The sequence below is a fragment of the Ailuropoda melanoleuca genome, chromosome 13 (genome assembly GCF_002007445.2).
Source record: "Ailuropoda melanoleuca isolate Jingjing chromosome 13, ASM200744v2, whole genome shotgun sequence".
Taxonomy (NCBI): Eukaryota; Metazoa; Chordata; class Mammalia; order Carnivora; family Ursidae; genus Ailuropoda; species Ailuropoda melanoleuca.
The window spans coordinates 80,877,897-80,895,486 of record NC_048230.1 but is presented as its reverse complement, the minus strand read 5'-3'; positions in this window follow the sequence as shown (position 1 = coordinate 80,895,486).

Here is a 17,590-nt window from a genome sequence, read left to right as displayed (position 1 = left end):
TACATGCATGCGTGTGCACATGTGCATCCCCCCCAACACACACACACAGACACTTTCCCTTAGACCTGATTCTCTCCCATTTCTTGGGATGGATATTTTGAGATTCATAAAATTTCCTCCGTGTCTTCTGACAATTTGTCTATCACTCATAGTCATACCTCCCTGAAGGCAGTATATTCTGTATTCCAGGGAATACAGCAGACTTAAACTTTAATTTATATCTTTTTCTTCTCTACACAACTGAAAGCTGAACTTGTTCATAGTGCGAGGCACAGAGTATGCACTCAATAAATATTACTTGAATAAATAAATGAATGAATGAAGTTTAAAAGATTTACTTAAAATGGTGTATCTATTGGTCTCTTTTAGTGGTAAGTGACAGAAATCTCAAGTCAACTGGCTTCAGCAAAAACAGGTATTTAACTGGTTTATGTAACTGAAAAAATCCATGGATAGCTGAATCTAAGCATTCAAATGATGCCATCCCATTAGGACCTGGTTTCTACTTGGATCTTGGACTTGCTTTCCACTTTGTTTTTTTCTTGACCTCTGAGCAGTACTTCAGAAGCTACAGTCTTAGTATCTTTCCAACAAAAAAGAGAGGGTGTCTTTCCCAACAGCCCCAGAAAAGCTTTGATGGGTCTGCTTAACTCTGATTGTATCACATATCCCTCCCTGAACTAATCACTTTGGTTGGGGAAATGCAATGTCCCAATTGATGAGGCCTGGAGGACATAGGAGGTGGGAGAAGTGAATGGTAAATAACTCCATTGAAAGAAAGCGAGGGTATGAATTCCAAATACCATCAGGGTTAGAGTAAATGGATGCTGAATCTACTTACATGCCAAGTCAACCAAACTAAACAAGGAAAAGCATATATGAAGTCATAATACACACATACTGTATCTGACCCCTTTTGTGCCTTAGCTACAATCTCTCCACCCTTCCACAGCAACATTGCTATAGAAACTGGATGCATGTGACATAACCTGACACCTCACCAATTATACTATGTACTTCTCACTTTCTCTCCTAGGGCTTTCTCTGCCACAGCCATGAGAAATTCCAGCAAGAGCCCAACCAGCCATTCTGATACATGTCCAAGCTTGCAACTGTGAAGGAATTAACAAGCCATGGGACACCCCTGACAATGACGAATGGGAACCAGTGGATAAGTACTCCCTTATTCTCAGAAGACAGTCCTACATGGCTCCTGGGAGGTCTAGGCTGAGCCCCAATTTCCCAGAGCAAGAACCAGCTCACTAATGCACCCTGATGTTGGTTTTCCCTCCCTCCTTGTTCTGCCTTCCTCAGTTTCCTATTCTTACTCCCTGAGATCATTTCCTAAAATAACCTACTTGCACACGTATCCTTGCTTCAGGCTCTGCTTTTCAGTAGCATCTAGGCCAATGCACATGCACACACGCGTGCATGTACATATACCCTTAACTATCTGCAGGAGGCTAAGAAAACACAACAAACTATTCCTTTTACTCTTCTTTTAGCTTAGAAGCCCATCTACATTTTTCTGCCCATTTTCAAATGAACCTCAAGAGCTTTAACAAGTGGTTCTATAAGAAAATAAAACTCACTTGAAAACTCCCCCCAAATAATTCTCCTCTACATCCTGAGAAGGGTTCTCTCTCAAATTCAGCATAGAGCTTGAGAGTTATTAAACAAGAAGCAACAATGGAAGAAAAAGACCAGAAAATGGGAAGAGATTAGCTGTGATTGGGCATTAAAGGATAAATAGGATTTCCACATGCAAAGAAGTGGAATGGAGACCACCTGAGCTCAAACATGAAAAATGAAAGGTATCACTTGTATCAAGGCTAGGGAACATGTCTCACTCCCTGGAAAGCAGAGATAACATCATCTCATGAAACCACCACTGCCCTTCCAGAATGTCCAGAGTTGCCACAAAATAAGTGAAAATGGTATCATTGCCTAATGCACAAAGCAAACAAAACACTATTCTTCAAAAATTGCAGAAAATACAAAGATCAAGACATGTTTAACATCTATGACACATATAACATATAACAAAAATCAGTGTTTTTTAAAACACAAAGACTCCATAGCTATGCAAGCAAAGGATGAGAACAGGTGATTTGCTTGAGAAAAAAATCGAATTGGGTAACAAAGGGGGACCTGGACATCCCCATTAGTCAAATTTATGCAAATTAAACAAGATGTCATTTTCTATCAAAATAACCATACCAAGAGTTATAGCCCTATGTGTTGTTAACGAGATTGTAAATTGATACAATATTCTGGAAAGCCCTTTGACAATATTATTAAGAGCCTGAAATTCCTTTCATTTCCTTTAATCACACAATTTCATTTTTAGGAATCTATAATAAGGAAATAATCCCAGATACAGAAAAAAAATCTGAATTTACAATTATTATGCCTACTTGCAACATTATGATATCAAAAAATAGGGAACATGATCTTCTAACAAGAGAATTCTAAAGCAAATTACATCACTATTCTATGGCACTATTCATGATCTTCTAATAAGAGAATTCTAAAGCAAATAATGCAGTATATTATGTGGCCATTTAAATTATATTTATCAAAGATTTATAATAATATGCTTAACATCATATGAATAAATATGAAATTACAAAGCAGAAAATAAAACTATATATGCAATATGACAAAATTATATAGGAAGAACAGCAGCATGTGTATAAAAATTTGAAAAAATAAACACTAAAATGTTAACAAGCATTGTCTTTGAGCAACAGTAAAATATTTTTCTATATTTTTACATGTTCTATGATACGTACATACCTAATGGGAAAACTCAACTTATATTATTTATTTAAAATAAAGGATTATTGATTTCAAATGGCATCTATATGGTGAAGACTGAAACTATATAAAAATATATCTACTTTGAACAAGTATGTGGAAAAAACACAGAAATATAAACAATTGCTGCATTAAGATCCAAGGACCAGAGTGGTTTTTATTTCCATTATGGTCCTCATAACATTGTTTGCAAACCCCTGCCCCCATACACATGTGCAAAGATAATACTGGGGTTGATTCAAAGATGGGCGGTCACTCTGCTACACAGAGATGGGTAGACATAGATCCAAGACTAGAATCAAGTCATGGCCCTAGGAATCATGTAAACTCAATGATCATGAATGTAAAATCAGGCAGGACTTCCCCCACATCTGGATTAAGGAGGGTCCAGGGAATTGGAAGCTTTATTCGTGGTCACTCCCCCAAAATTTAAAAGCATAGGCTTTTTGACTATAAGAACCTATTATTCTGGCTGGACACTCAAGAAGCAAAACCAAGGGAGAAACGTCTCAGTGCATATAAACACGCTCATGTGTATGAACGCATTTGTTCTCAAATAATGGGGTTAAATGGGTTCAGCCACACCAAGGATATGACCATCTCAGAAAGAGCCCAGCTTCCTACCTTTGGACCCAGCTGAAGAATAGTAGCCGCTTTGAATTTCTGGATAACAAACACTAGACTCCAAAGTGAAGAGCTCTAGGGAAGGAGGGAGCTTGAGTTAGGCCAAACTGCCGTTCAATTTACTGAAAGCTTCAAAATATTACCAACTCTCTGTTTGAAATGCGTCAGCAACGGTTCATTTTTTTTCTTTTTATCAAAACACATTTAGACTGTGGTGAATGACAGCATAAATCTTAAATAGAAAAGATACAAGAAAAAAAGACCACCCGGGTAGAACATAACTGTAAATGTGTCCATAAAACTATATTTGAGTTCTGATCTTATACACAGAAATGCATTTAACCTTCCCAGCAAGACGCTTTCACCAACTTCCAAAGAAAGTGTTACCAATTAAGCTAAAGAAACTTTAAGAGTCAATTTTAATTACACTAAGAGATGCTCCAATCACTTCCCAGCTCCAGCTGAAGTTTTTACTAGAGATGGCTGGAACCAATTTACATGCTTTTATGTTGCGTCTAGACTTTAATAAGCAGTTCAAGCACAAAGCAAGCCGATGCCAGCCTCAAGCAGGCTGCAGTATACCCTGCACACAGAAATACAATAGCCCTCAGGTTCCCTCCCAGGCCCTTCTTGCTGCTGTCAGAGAATCTCTGCCGTGTGGTTTCAAAAGCAACAGGATCCAGCCTTTGTGATAAGATTTATGACCTTTTTCTTAAACCTAGTTCAAGTTTGCCTCCTCAGTACCAAATGCCTCACAAGATCATTGACTCTAGCCTGTCCCTTATTCTTAACAAACACTGGGGAAATGGAGATGAACGATTTGGGGACAGGTGCTGGCTGCTCAGGACAAAATAACTGGAGGCAGGAGTCCAGGTGCTGTGACCAATCAACCAAGCGAACTTTGGAGAGTCAGGTGGCCCCCTGAGCCTCCATTTCCATATCTGTGAAATGGGATTCCTACTTCAAAAGTTTGGTGATTAACATAATATAATAAAATAAAATTAATAAAAAAAAGTTTGGTGTGGCTGAAACACAATACTCTCTGCAGCTGGTCAGGTTTCATGAGGCGAGGTGTCACGTGCCAGTGAATTCCACAAGGCAGTAGTGCCTTCAGGAGAAAACAGGTAGGGGGTCATCGGGCCGGAAAGGGGAAGAAACGGAGCAAGGGCTGAAATTTCCCACAAATCTCCAGCCTCTGCCTGATCCCATGGGGAGCTCTAGAGCCTAAATTACACCTCAGTCTGTCCTGCATTAAGGCAAAGAAGTTGGGCTTTCATAGTCCCAGTAGGTGCTCGACTACAAATGGCTAAGCTGGAGCTGGCAGGAAATGTAGACTCCCAGGCTCTCACAGTTCTTAGATGGTGAGGCAGCTCCAAGTGCTCAGAGGCTACCTTCTGAACGTCAAGGTTCAAGCTGCTGGCAGAAGCTGGCATAGGTGCACCCAGCAGGTAAGAGCAATCTGGGTAGAGCACAATGTGCACCTCGCTTTACCAAGTGTGTTGGGGAAGTGTCACACCAATAACAACAACTACTGACATTTTTCAGTATTAGGTACACTTTACATGCATTAGCTAATAACTTATGAAATATACTGTTCTGTCACCATTATACAGGTGGGAAAACTGAGGCTGAGAACCAAGTAAATTGCTTACACATATCCCTAGCCGTAGTAAAGCTGGGTTGAGAACCCTATTCCTGTAAGGCCAGAGGCCAGAAGCCAAGTTCCTAATTACTCTCTTATTGCTATCTCTGAGACCTCTAAATTAAGAGCCAAATGACAACCATCTCCAGGGGGTTCAAACACATAACAGCAATGTACACAACTGGCAGGTTTTAGACAACTAGATGAAATAAAACTGTAAACAAAACCCCTTGACAAAGCTTATGTAGCCCATAGGCAGACAGTCTGAGACTCCTGGAACTTCCTCATATCTGTCTTATTTTTCTCATTAGTATCAGAGGCTCCATAGGGAATCTGGCCAACATCCACTTAGGTTAAATATTTAAGTCTTTGGGGCCCATATTTCCAACATTTACTGTATAGGGTGGTAACTTGTAGGAAGGAGAAGACGCTTCCCTGATTTCATGACCATTACACACATTAATTGGAATGTGAAAGGTGCCCCCTGGAGTTGTTGAGTTGCATCTGCTCGGCCTGGGTCTTATCATCATGGAGCAGCATGAACCAGTTTGCTGAGCTTGATAGGGTTGGCTTCTCTTGATCTGACATTGACCTAATGACAGCAAATATCTTTGGTCATTGTTGAATGTCACATAATTACTCTCAAACAAGAACAATCTTTTTAACTACTAAATTCTACCGTTTGCAGACTTCTATTTTCAGGGATTTCTATATAAGAAAGCAAAAGTGTAAGTGATAAGTTTTAGATGGAACCATATGAAATTGCTGTTTTTATAGCTTCAAAACACTTGAGTATGAACAAGTTCACATGGTGCAACCTCACAGGTCCCTGAAAGCAGAAGAAAATCTTCATGGTCCTTTCAAATGCCTGAATGATGTACAACATGAGTAAATGAGCACAGCTGTTTGTTAAAAGCAATGCTATCTTTCACCAGAGTAACGGATAAACGACAATAAATAACTAAAACTAGAAGCAATAGTCTAGAGACTTTGGGCCTACCAAACATTTCAGCCAAACAAGGAGAAAAGGAGATTGATTTATGTTTCCTCTAATTGACCTTATCATTGTGGTCTTAATGGGTAGGTAAATAGACCAAAGGAAAGTGGCAAAAAGAAGAAAAAGAAATAAATCATAAGCCTGGGTAACTTTCAGACAAATGCTAAATGAACAGGTAGGCACCCAACTCCCTTTTCTCTCACACCTGCTGCTGCAGCTTATTAGGAATTACAACAGTCCCCCCTTCTCCGTAGGGGATGCAGTCCAAGACCCCGAGTGGATGCCTAAAACCATGGATGGTACCAAACCCTATATATACTATGTTTTTCCTATACGCACACACCTACGATAAAGTTTAATTTATAAATCGGGTACAGTAAGAGATTAACAACAATAAAATAGAACAATTATAATAATATACTATAGGGGCACCTGGTAGCTCAGTCAGTTGAATGCCCAACTCTTAATTTCAGCTCAGGTCATGATCTCAGGTTCATGAAATTGAGCCCTGCATTGGGCTCCATGCTGAGCATGGAACCTTCTTAAGATTCTTTCCTTCTCATTCTGCCACTCCCCTCCCCACCCACTTGCACTCGCTCTCTCTCTAATAATAAATAATAATAATAAAAGTTATGTGAATGTGGTATCTCTCTCAAAATATGTCACTCACCCTTCTTGGGATGACATGAGATGATATGATGCCTTTGTGATGAAATGAAGTGAGGTGAGTGATGCAGGCATTGTGATATCATGTCAGGCTGCTATTGATCTTCTGAAAAGACATCAGAAGAAAGATTGTGTGCTTCCAGACTGTTGACTGTGGATAATTGAAACCATGGAAACTGAATTTGTGGATAAGGAGGCACTACTGTACACATAGCCTTAAAAAACTATATTTCAGCTAAACTATATAATTATGAAACTTGAAAACTCAGGATGTAAAAGGCAAAATCAGCACTGTTCTTCTCTATCACTAACCGGAGTTATAATCACTACACCCTAGGTCCGAGAGTGACAGACTGCTTCTATTCCAGGGGATGGAACCTGGATGTGTAGGTAGTGCCTGCCTATCTTACTTTAGAGGTTTCAGAGAGAGAGTACTTCAGTAGAAGGAATCAGAGGTCTTGTTTGGGCTACATGGGAACCAATGCCATCGTCAATTGTTTATGTCTATCAGAGATATGGGAGAACTAGTGGTCATACATGTACCACACATTTGTCATCCCTGACCTAGGCATTGTGGCTTTTAGGCCTCAGTTTATTTGTCTGTACAAGAAGACACTTGAACTATGCTTTCGCTGAGAATCCCTCCATATAGAACACTTCTGGGTTTTTTCTTTTCTTTTTAATAATAATTTTTTATTATGTTATGTTAGTCACCACACAGCATATCCTTAGTTTTTGATGTAGTGTTCCATGATTCATTATTTGCGTATAACACCCAGTGCACCATGCAATACGTGCCCTCCTTAATACCCATCTCCAGCCTATCCCAGACCCCCACCCCCCTCTCCTCTGAAGCCCTCAGTTTGTTTTCTAAATAGCTATAAATGTGATCACTTTCCTGACATTGTGTCACCGACTATTGGTTGCCCAGAACTTTTTATTGCAAAGGGACAACAGCAGAAATCAAACAACAGTCACCCCATTCCTTGTTCCTTTACATTGTCACTACTCCTGCCCCCATCGTACCTCTGCTCAGAATCTATTATGTCATTTTAATAATGTAATACCAACAGGTGCCCCATATTATGCCCTTAAATAATATAACACAAAGCCTTGTCACATTCCCATCTCTTTGAATTTGCCTCAGAAAATTCAACATTGTGCCACTGGGAGCCTATTAGCATCATTCCCATCATCCTGGATATAACCTCTTTCAGGTTATTGAAAAAACTAGATAAGAAACTAGATGGGACATGAACAGGAACGTTATATCTCCCAACCGCATAGTATTAATCAGCTTCTTCCACACAAACATGGCAAAATAATAATAGGAGCTTCAAGTTATTGAGTTTTGTGATGCACTAAGCCCGTGGGAACATAACCCCATTTAATTCTTACCACTACCCTGAGGTTGAGTTATTTGTCCTGGATGGCATGTGATATGTTTACATCCACCAATACCTAATTTTCTGTATTAGTCAAGGTTCCATCAAGTAAGATGGCCCACTCAAAGGGTTTATCAATAGGGGTTGAATGGACTACTTACAAAACTGTGGTCAACATTAAGAGAAGCAACTAGGAATGGTAAAGCTCTCAGCATCCAGCATAAGTGAGAAACCATCATTCTGAAGGCCCAGAGAAGAGGACTTAATAAAATGCTAGAGAGAGTTGTAGCCATGGCAGAGGGGCTGATGGACAGAGACTGGGCACTGTCAAGACCATTGCCAGGTGGGAGATGTAGAATAAATACTCCAACTTCTCTCTCTTCCATCATCTGCTGTCCTTTCAATGTTTCCCATTAGTTAAACCTAACAGGAAATAAGACAACAATGGAGCACAGATAATGCAGTCTATAGAGATCGGCCCCCCAGGGCACATAGGCAGAGAAGAATGGAGAATGGATCTGGTGTGGCAAATGGAGATTATCAAGCACAGTCCTTTACTGAACAAAGTAGCCATGTTTGATGTCATCTAATTCTGTTGGCCTGCCTACTGAAGATGGTTCTAGGTATTGATTGGATCCTGAGCCAAAGGCAACCATCCTTAGGCTGAGCCAGCTCTGAGAAAACCTGGCATGACCAAGAGGTGGCTTCCTCTTGGGTGGTAACCAGATTCCATGGGATCTTCTCTATTGCTGAGGTTTGAATGCAAGACAAGGACAGTGAGAGGGAGCAATAGTAGAAGAGAAGGAAAAGCCATGAAAGCAGAGAGAAGAGAGGCATACAGGAAGATGAAGAGATGATAAGAAACTATGTCATGAATATGGCAGGGCCTCCTATGAAGGGGCTGCTGTATCCTGCATGGTGATCATTTGCCACATTTCCTTAAGTGCCTGTGTCTCCAATCTCTAGTGTAACCTGAGCCTAGCTTTGATCCTTACAATCTAAATGGCTCCAACCAGCAAAATGCAATTACCCTGATTTTACACTTGAGCTAATTGAGCAAAAAGAATTAAGAATATACCTGAGGTGACACAGAAAATAAGTACCCACAAAGGAATTCAAACCTGGTTCCATTTGTCACAAGCCCAAAGACTCTCCACTGAGCCACATGGCCAGTTGCAACCCAAATTAGGGCTGTCCCAGTAACAAAATTGAAGGACACTTTTCTGATTTTCCCAAGAAACTCCCTCAATGATTGTAGATCGTCTGCCATTACCAGCTGGTAAGTGTCCATGCCTTTTTTGGTCTGGAGCTCACAGCCTGTTAAGAGCCATTCATAAGGGTCTGCATAATTCAAGGATGTTAAAAGCACCATCTCAAGGATGTTGGCAGATGTTTCTCGGATAAAACAGCTTTCTGGAATATAAGAGAAAGATATTTCACAACTGATTCCATTTCTTTCCTAGATCCCTCAAGACCTGAATGTGACCAAGACACACTAAGAACAGTGTGTGACACCTCTTCCACAACAAACAACACTTGAACTTAGGAAGGACAGAAACTATTTCTGTTATACGCATAATAAAAAATTGCATCATCCATGGCTTTGACTGGTAGAAGTAATAGAAGTAATGGAACCATACCGAATGACATAACAGAGTAATCAGAAGACTGGTTGGCAGCTGAGGACTGGGAAATGTGTGCAGAAGATGTCCAGATCTGCAGGCTTCTATGACCTCCTGTCTCAGGGAGGCTTATATTCTAACAGTGTTCTGTGATTCCCCAAATGGTTCCCTTTATGGTCTTGTCATTAACTTGAAGGGAAAGTTCATTTCCACAGGTCAAGCTTTGCAATGAATGTTGAGAACCCAGCTCAACAGTGGAAAAAGCTCTAGAATGTTTTTCCACATTCAAACCAGGGCTTCCTTATCAAGTTCATCAAAGCATTTTTAAAAAATATAAATGTCTTACCACTTTGCCCAGGAAGAATAAATCTGCACAGCCACCTCAAAGGCTTGACAACTTTATTTTCATTGTGTAGAGCTGGGTGGGTCCCCCTGAACTGGGCTTCCTAAAGAGACCCAGCCCTTCTCCACACAGTCTCCAGGCCTGCCACTCCAGTGAGTGTGATCAAAGAGAGGAAAGCCGAGCCACTGAGCCTCGAGAAATAAAGCTAAAACAACAGATTTGTTTCTTGGCTTCTGTCTTAAATACGTTCAGAGTGTTTAAAGCCCTGTAAGGAAACGCTCTGGGGCCCTGGATGTGAGAGAGGCACATCTAAACCCTTTCCCAAGAGGAAATCTCTCACCTCAGTGGGGTAAATTAGCTCATTAAGAGCAGCCAGAAGCAGGCAGGAAACCTGGGAAGTAGGAGCTTTAATTCAAAGCACAGAAAATTATAGATTTCTTTACACATTAAAAAAGCATTTATCTTGGCTAAAAATGAAACGACTTTTCAATGATCAACACATGGTTTAAATCTGCTTTGCTAATTTATATCTATCCACCAGTCTGTCTCGTTGTTCAGCTACCAGGAAATTCAATTATATTCAGTAAAATGTGTTGAACACCTACTATGTGCCTGTGGCACATTTGTGAATTGCATAAATACAAACAACAAAAATAGAAGGCAGATGTCTACCTTTTTGTTCAGAGGTGAGACTCATGTATTAAAGATTGAAAGGCATTTGTATTTCATTTTTCATCAACACTTAGTATTTTTTATATACTCAGCATTGAGCTTAGATGTGAATAATGCAAAATAGAATGTTAAAAAGCTGCATTCAGTGGAATCAAGTGCTAAGATGTATAGAGAGAATAATGGGTCAAGGGGAAGCAGGAGATTAAACAAGAGAGGGTGACGTTTCTCTGGAAGGTTTCTTAGAACAAATAGTACCTGAACTGACCCTGAAGGAAATCAGTGGGAAATAACAGCAAGAGTGGCCTCTAGAAAAACAGGCTTTACTTTCTGTTCTGCTGCTTGGACCTCAGACTCTTCTAGTTCTCTGGCCCTTAATTTCCCCCTTTAAAATGAACACTTTGACTCTAATTACTCATTCACTCATTCGTTCATTCACTCGCTATTTTTTCAGGGCCAACTATCCATACCAGATGGTCTTGACTGTTTAAGATGAAGCTTATAGGTTTGCTTTGACCCAAGGCATAAAAGAAAGGCATCTGCTCTTCAGGAGGGGCTCCGATATGCATGATGCCATGATGTCATGAACCCCTGCTGTTATCTCCTTTTTCACTTATCAAGTCATGGGGGTTGGCTCTGGGGAAACAGGACACAGAATAGGTAAACTCTGTTGGGAGAAGGGGTCAAGAAAAGTGCAATACATGGGGAACTGCAAAAGAAATGCCATGGTGGTAATCACCTGGCATCTAATGTGTTTACATGTGGTGAGAAGATGAAATGGGGTGGGAATAAACCTAAATGGGTAGTGACAAGACTTAAAGGCAATGGAAGGGCTCAAAGGGGAGCTGCCATTTTGCTCAGAGTAAAAAGATTTGACAGTCCACTTGAGGCTGGTGTGGTGCCCTGAATAGTGTGGCCATCAGGACCTAGTCCCAGTTCTGCTATTAGATGACTCAATCTACGTTACTCGAGTCTGTTGAACTGCAGATTCTCCATTGGTAAAATTGGGTTGATAAAATGTACGTATGTTTCTTCCCCTCACATCTCAGGAAGAATTCTGAGAAATGAATAATAACAATATCCAGCATACTCTGTATGCTAATTTTTTATCAGTTTTTATTTATTAGCTCTGGGCAGAATCCATGCAGCTAATTTTGTGTGAACATAGTACCAGCCTCTTTGAAAATGGTACTACCTGCAGTTAGGAGTTCAAACTTATCTCGTTTGAAGAAACTTGAGAAAAATGTCTCCATTTAAGAAATTCCATAGCAGGGCCGCCTGGGTGGCACAGCGGTTAAGCATCTGCCTTCAGCTCAGGGCGTGATCCCAGCGTTCTGGGATCGAGCCCCACATCAGGCTCTTCTGCTATGAGCCTGCTTCTTCCTCTCCCACTCCCCCTGCTTGTGTTCCCTCTCTCGCTGGCTGTCTCTATCTCTGTCAAATAAAATAAAAAATCTTTAAAAAAAAAAAAAAAAGAAAGAAAGAAATTCCATAGCAGTGTTTGGGTGTAAGATCAGTACACCTAACGCTGCTTATGAAAACACAATAGAATAAGCACATTTGAATGGGACATGCTTCACTTGAATGATTTAAACCATAATTAAACATCTCACATCACTTACCATGCTTTTGATTAACAAATAAGGAATCTGAACATCTGACAAATTTAAGGCACATGCCTCTCCTGTTTGACACTTCTAGGCAGTCTGTTGACGCCATTCCTGGTTATGAAAGGAATCCTAATCAAAGACATGCCCGTTCCAATTTGAGATAAACATCATGGTGGTTTATAGAAAACTTCCTTTCTGCGTTGACCCACAACCTAAACAAAAGGTCAAAATCACTTAGTTCCTTCAAAACGGAGAGTTTTGTGATACAAACCAGCAATGTGGTGTGGATGGAAGCCCATGCAATTCCTTTGTAAGTTGCAAAGCTAAGTAACCACTATGAAAGCCTGCTATTGTTTACTCTGATACTATAGTCAACACTTTGGAATCATTAGCTTTGAACCCTTGGGTAAAGCTGGTTTTTAAACTCTCTATTTCACAGTCAAGGTCAACTTCTTCTATAGCCAGCAGATCCATAACCCCGAAGGCCACATCCTCCCCTCACATACACATGTTCGGCTCTCACAGGCATCAACAGGAGCGTCTCCTGAGACCCTGAGCAAGGATAAGTGTTAACTCCCTCTCTCCTCTTTTACCTGGAGATTAAATGCTAAGGAATCAGAGTTTGGATTTATCAAATACAGAAGGCCAAAAGTAAGAAGCAATACATTTGAACTGAACTACAGATGATTCCTAAATCTGTTGACCACAGAAATGTTATTAATGTCGAACAGTGTAACTAACTGGAGACATGTTAAATTATCTTTTCACCAAGTGACCCAACTCTGCTTCAACTATCACCCATATATGAAGAATGCAGTGGCCACATATTATCAGTGGGACCTCATAAATCAATTACTGTAATACACAGTCATCCTGGCTTCCATATTTTCACAGATTTTATATACATATGTATAGGTCTAGAAGGCAGGAGTCTTCCACGTCAGCCTTCCGGCCACTGACAATAATTAGTGGGGTGACTTTCATGAACTGGTGAAGCTCTCTGGCATGTATTTTCATTTCTCCTACTAAAAAATGACCCAAAGGAGCACTCAATGCTCTAGAATTCTGTGATGTCTAAGAACCAAATGAGAGACTGTAACTGCACAAGTCCGTAAGTGCTGCTTCAGGGAACTATAAACTTAAAAAACCCCAGGGCAGTATTGTTATCTTCAATTATGAAGCACAGGACATTAATAATTAACAGTGCACCACTAGCAAAGGTAGTAAAATTAAATAAGTACTAAGGTGACTTTCTAGGCTGTGCCTAAGGCCCAGCCCCAAGCAGCTCCACAGGTACAACACCTACTGTAAGAATTAACTGACTGTGGGACCAAGTCCAGCCGAACCTAAACTGCTTGGGATTAGGGGAGAGGGAGAGCACATATGTACAGCATGTCTAGAAAATTCTCCAAGGCCAGGACTTACACCTGAGGCCTATGAGAGGACAAAGAAAACCAGAGTCAAGGCGTCCCTTCCTTTTCGATTTTCAACTGGCTGTGTTTATTTGCAACTCATATAGGAGCTACTTTCTACACAAAGGCTAGGTATCCTAGCCAGCGCACAGAAGCCTCAACAAAGAACACACCTTGAAGTACAGTAGTTATAGAACTGTTCCAATGAGACCTAAGGCTATATGTAAAAATGCTCCCAATGAATAGTACCTTCCAAGTACTAGAAAGAAAGCAGTGCATCCTACCCCCACCCTCGGAGCACATATTCTAGATAGGCAGTTTCTTCTTCTTTTTTTTTTTTAAGATTTATTTATTTGAGAGAGAGAGAGAGAGAGAAGACACGTGCAGGGGGAGGGGCAGAGGGAGGAGAAGAGAATCTCAAGTAGACTCTCTGCTGAGTGTGGAACCCGACTCAGGTCTCGATCCCCGTGACCGATATCATGACCTGAGCTGAACTGAGTCGGATGCTCACCTGACTGAGCCACCCAGGCACCCCAGGTAGGCAGTTTCTTTCACCCTCAAGCACTCACTCAAAGTAGGAACTAATAGTTTAACGATCCCAAATAAAAATAGTATTTCATGGACCCTGGTGGCAATGACCCTTTCCATTGGAGTATGAAATCTGTGGACTAGATCATCTGCCCAACCATGGCAGTCATCGAGAGATGGATCAATTTCAAAAACAGTGTGTTGAATAAAGGAAGTCAGACACAAAAGAATATATACTGCATGATCCAAATAGTATGAAGTTCTAAAACAGGCAAAATGAATCTACATTAGTAGAAATCAAAATAGTTAGTTTTGGCAAAGGGAGGAGGACTATCTGATAAGGAGTCCAAAGGAACTTTCTGGAGTAATGGAAATGTTTTGTGGGTTACATGCGGATATGAATTTGTCAAAACTAATTGAACTCACACTAAAGATCTGTGCATTTCGCTGTGAGTAATTTACATACCAATTAAATTATATGAAAAAAAGAGGAATGCCTGGGTGGCTCAGTCAGTTAAGTGCATGCCTTCAGCTCAGGTCATGATCCCAGGGTCCTGGGATTGACTCCCACATAGGGGTCTCTGCTCAGCGGGAAGCCTGCTTCTCCCTCTGCCTGCCACTCCCCCTGCTTGTGTTCCCTCTCTCACTCACTGTCTCTGACAAATAAATAAAATCTTTTAAAAATAAAATAAAATATATCAAAAAAGAATAGGCAATCCGGGGGAAGGAGATATTGACATAATGATGATAATAATAATAATAATAATATTCCATTTGTCAAGGACTTTTCAGTGATGGGGGAGACACTGCATACCTGACAAGGCCAAAACATTTGGAAAGGAAAGGGCAGAGGTGTTGAACACATTTTATAACATACATGTAGCCTTTTTTTTAAGCCCTGGTGACTAAAAATTTTATTTTAATCAGTTGGGTAGGTAATCCTCAGTCTAAATTAACTGGGGGGAGGGCGGGTGCAAATATGCCTGTCACCAGACAGTGAACAACAAGATTATAAACTCTGACATCACTACTTTGGTGTAGACCAAAATAGACCAAAACCCTAAGTCCCAACGGTTTCAAGTTTTAAGATTATCCATTGCACTGAAGTCACGAAGCCCTACTAATCTTCTAAGGCACAATACATGGGGCCCAAGGACCATAAAAATTCTCCCCGACTGCCTGCCCCAATACCCAAAATGCCCAGATCACAAATTTCTTTGGGTTATAGCAGAGATGGGACCCTTAAGGACCCAACACCCCACATCTTTCCCACAGCCCACTTCTAACCCATAACATTTGAAAACCAGGTCTTTGCAGATTCTCCCTCCAGAGACGCCCTTCCTACCTTCCCACAAGCTTTCCAGCTTTATTTCCTACATTCTAAAGACACATCTCAAATGAATTCATCCCTCCTCGCAGAGACTGAATTTAGACTATAAGACAATCTGACCTCCTAGAGCCTAAGAAGGGAAGCCAGAGCATTATTAACACCTGGGAATCAGGAAGGGGAAACCAAAAGTCTGGCAAAGATGCCTAAAACATTCCAATTCTTAAACTTTTAGATGACTCTTCTGTAGCCATTGTCTGTTGACCATAAAAACATCATGGAGCACCTGTTTGAACTGTTCAGAGTCACTGAACAGCCAGTCAAGCCACTCCCTTTGTTACTCCCACAGGTCACCCTGTCTCGATGCATACATAGCAACAAACCAGCCTGACTGACACAAACAAACACATTTCAGTGCAACAGAAGATCTGAAAACTTTTCAAAAATAAGAAATCACAAGCACTGAGAGGCAGAGTTGTGTATTTACCTTTTTTGTGAAAAGAGGAAAAGAAAAAAAAAATCAAACCTGAGAATAAATCCACCTGTGAGTGCCTATCTCTATTGAGGTCACCAAAAATCCCTCCTCTTTATTTGCAAACAGTTCAGAAGCTACTGAAGGAAGTCGGCCAATAAACGTTTTTGAAACCAAGATTAATGGCTGATTTGTCATCTGGGAAAGAAAAGGTGAGCTTGCACGCCTCTGCTAAGGAAGCAAACCAGAGGAGGAGGGGCAGCTGATTTATGGGCTTGTGAGGAGGCTAATTAGAGCCTCCTGAAGGGAGATAAGAAGGACCAAAGGCATTTGGGAAAAGCAAAGTGAAAGGTGGGGACACGGCGGAGTCCAGAGAGCAAACAAGGAGCTGGAGAAGGGAGGGGGCTGCAGAAATAAGTTCCAGAAGCAAAGAAGAAAGACTGTGTATGGATTCCAAGGAAATCTCATGTTTGGAAAGCTTCTAGAAGGCATGAAGAAAAGGCCCATGTGCCTGCACCTCAGACAAGGTCTGAAAACAAAGTCCTCGCAGCTTAATCTTGAACAGCTGTCCCCTTACCCCCCATTCCAGGACTGCACGCAAGTGGCCAGCATGCCCGGGAACACCCAGCATATGATCCATCTCCTTCCTATCCCAGTGTCCCAGTGAAACAGCCTGCTCAGGGGTCCGTACGTTAGTTTGTTCAGCAGAAATTGTCATCCAAGACAATTTTTTGTTTTATCATTTGTTACATTTGCCCTCACACCAGCCACATTTGCATCTCTCAGGTGTCCTGATGCAGGAAGGAGCCATCAGAGACACAAGGGACTGAATCCAGGCCCTAAAACAAGCAGATCAAGGAGGGAAGACCCTTTGTGCAACCCGGTCCTGAGAGAAGCCCAGGCCGGACAGTGCTGGGGCGGCCTCTTCAGAAGACAGACACTGCGTCAGGAGAGGGGCTCAGGAGGTCAGGACCACTGCAGTGTGTCTGGAGAGGAGGGGGTGCTGAGAAGGGAAGGACAACCTGCCTCATGTTCAGAGTGAAGTTTCCTCTTCCCAGGCCAGCCACGCGCCATTTGCAGTAGATGTGCGCCTGTGCGCGCGCGTGCACACACACCTGCGGATGGGCGTGCACGTCTGCAAAAGTTGCGGATGGGCGTGCACGTCTGCAAAAGTTCCGTCTCCTCTCATAGACTTCATAGGATGAATTTATGCACCCGGCTACCTTTATTGGGGTGTTGCGTTAAGGTGTAGGAAACAGGCACAGGGTCCCTGAAAGCATGTGCCTAAAACGTGGCAATCTTTTTACCGCTCTCATTTTTAAAAATGAGAATAAAGAGAAAGCAGAGAGAGAGGCAAGGAGGGAGGGATAGGCAGGGAGAAAGAGTGTGAAAGAAAATGGAGAGAAAGGAAGGAAGTGGGAGGGAGAAAAAGAGGGGAAAAATAGAGAGACGGCAGAGGGATAGACAGGGAAT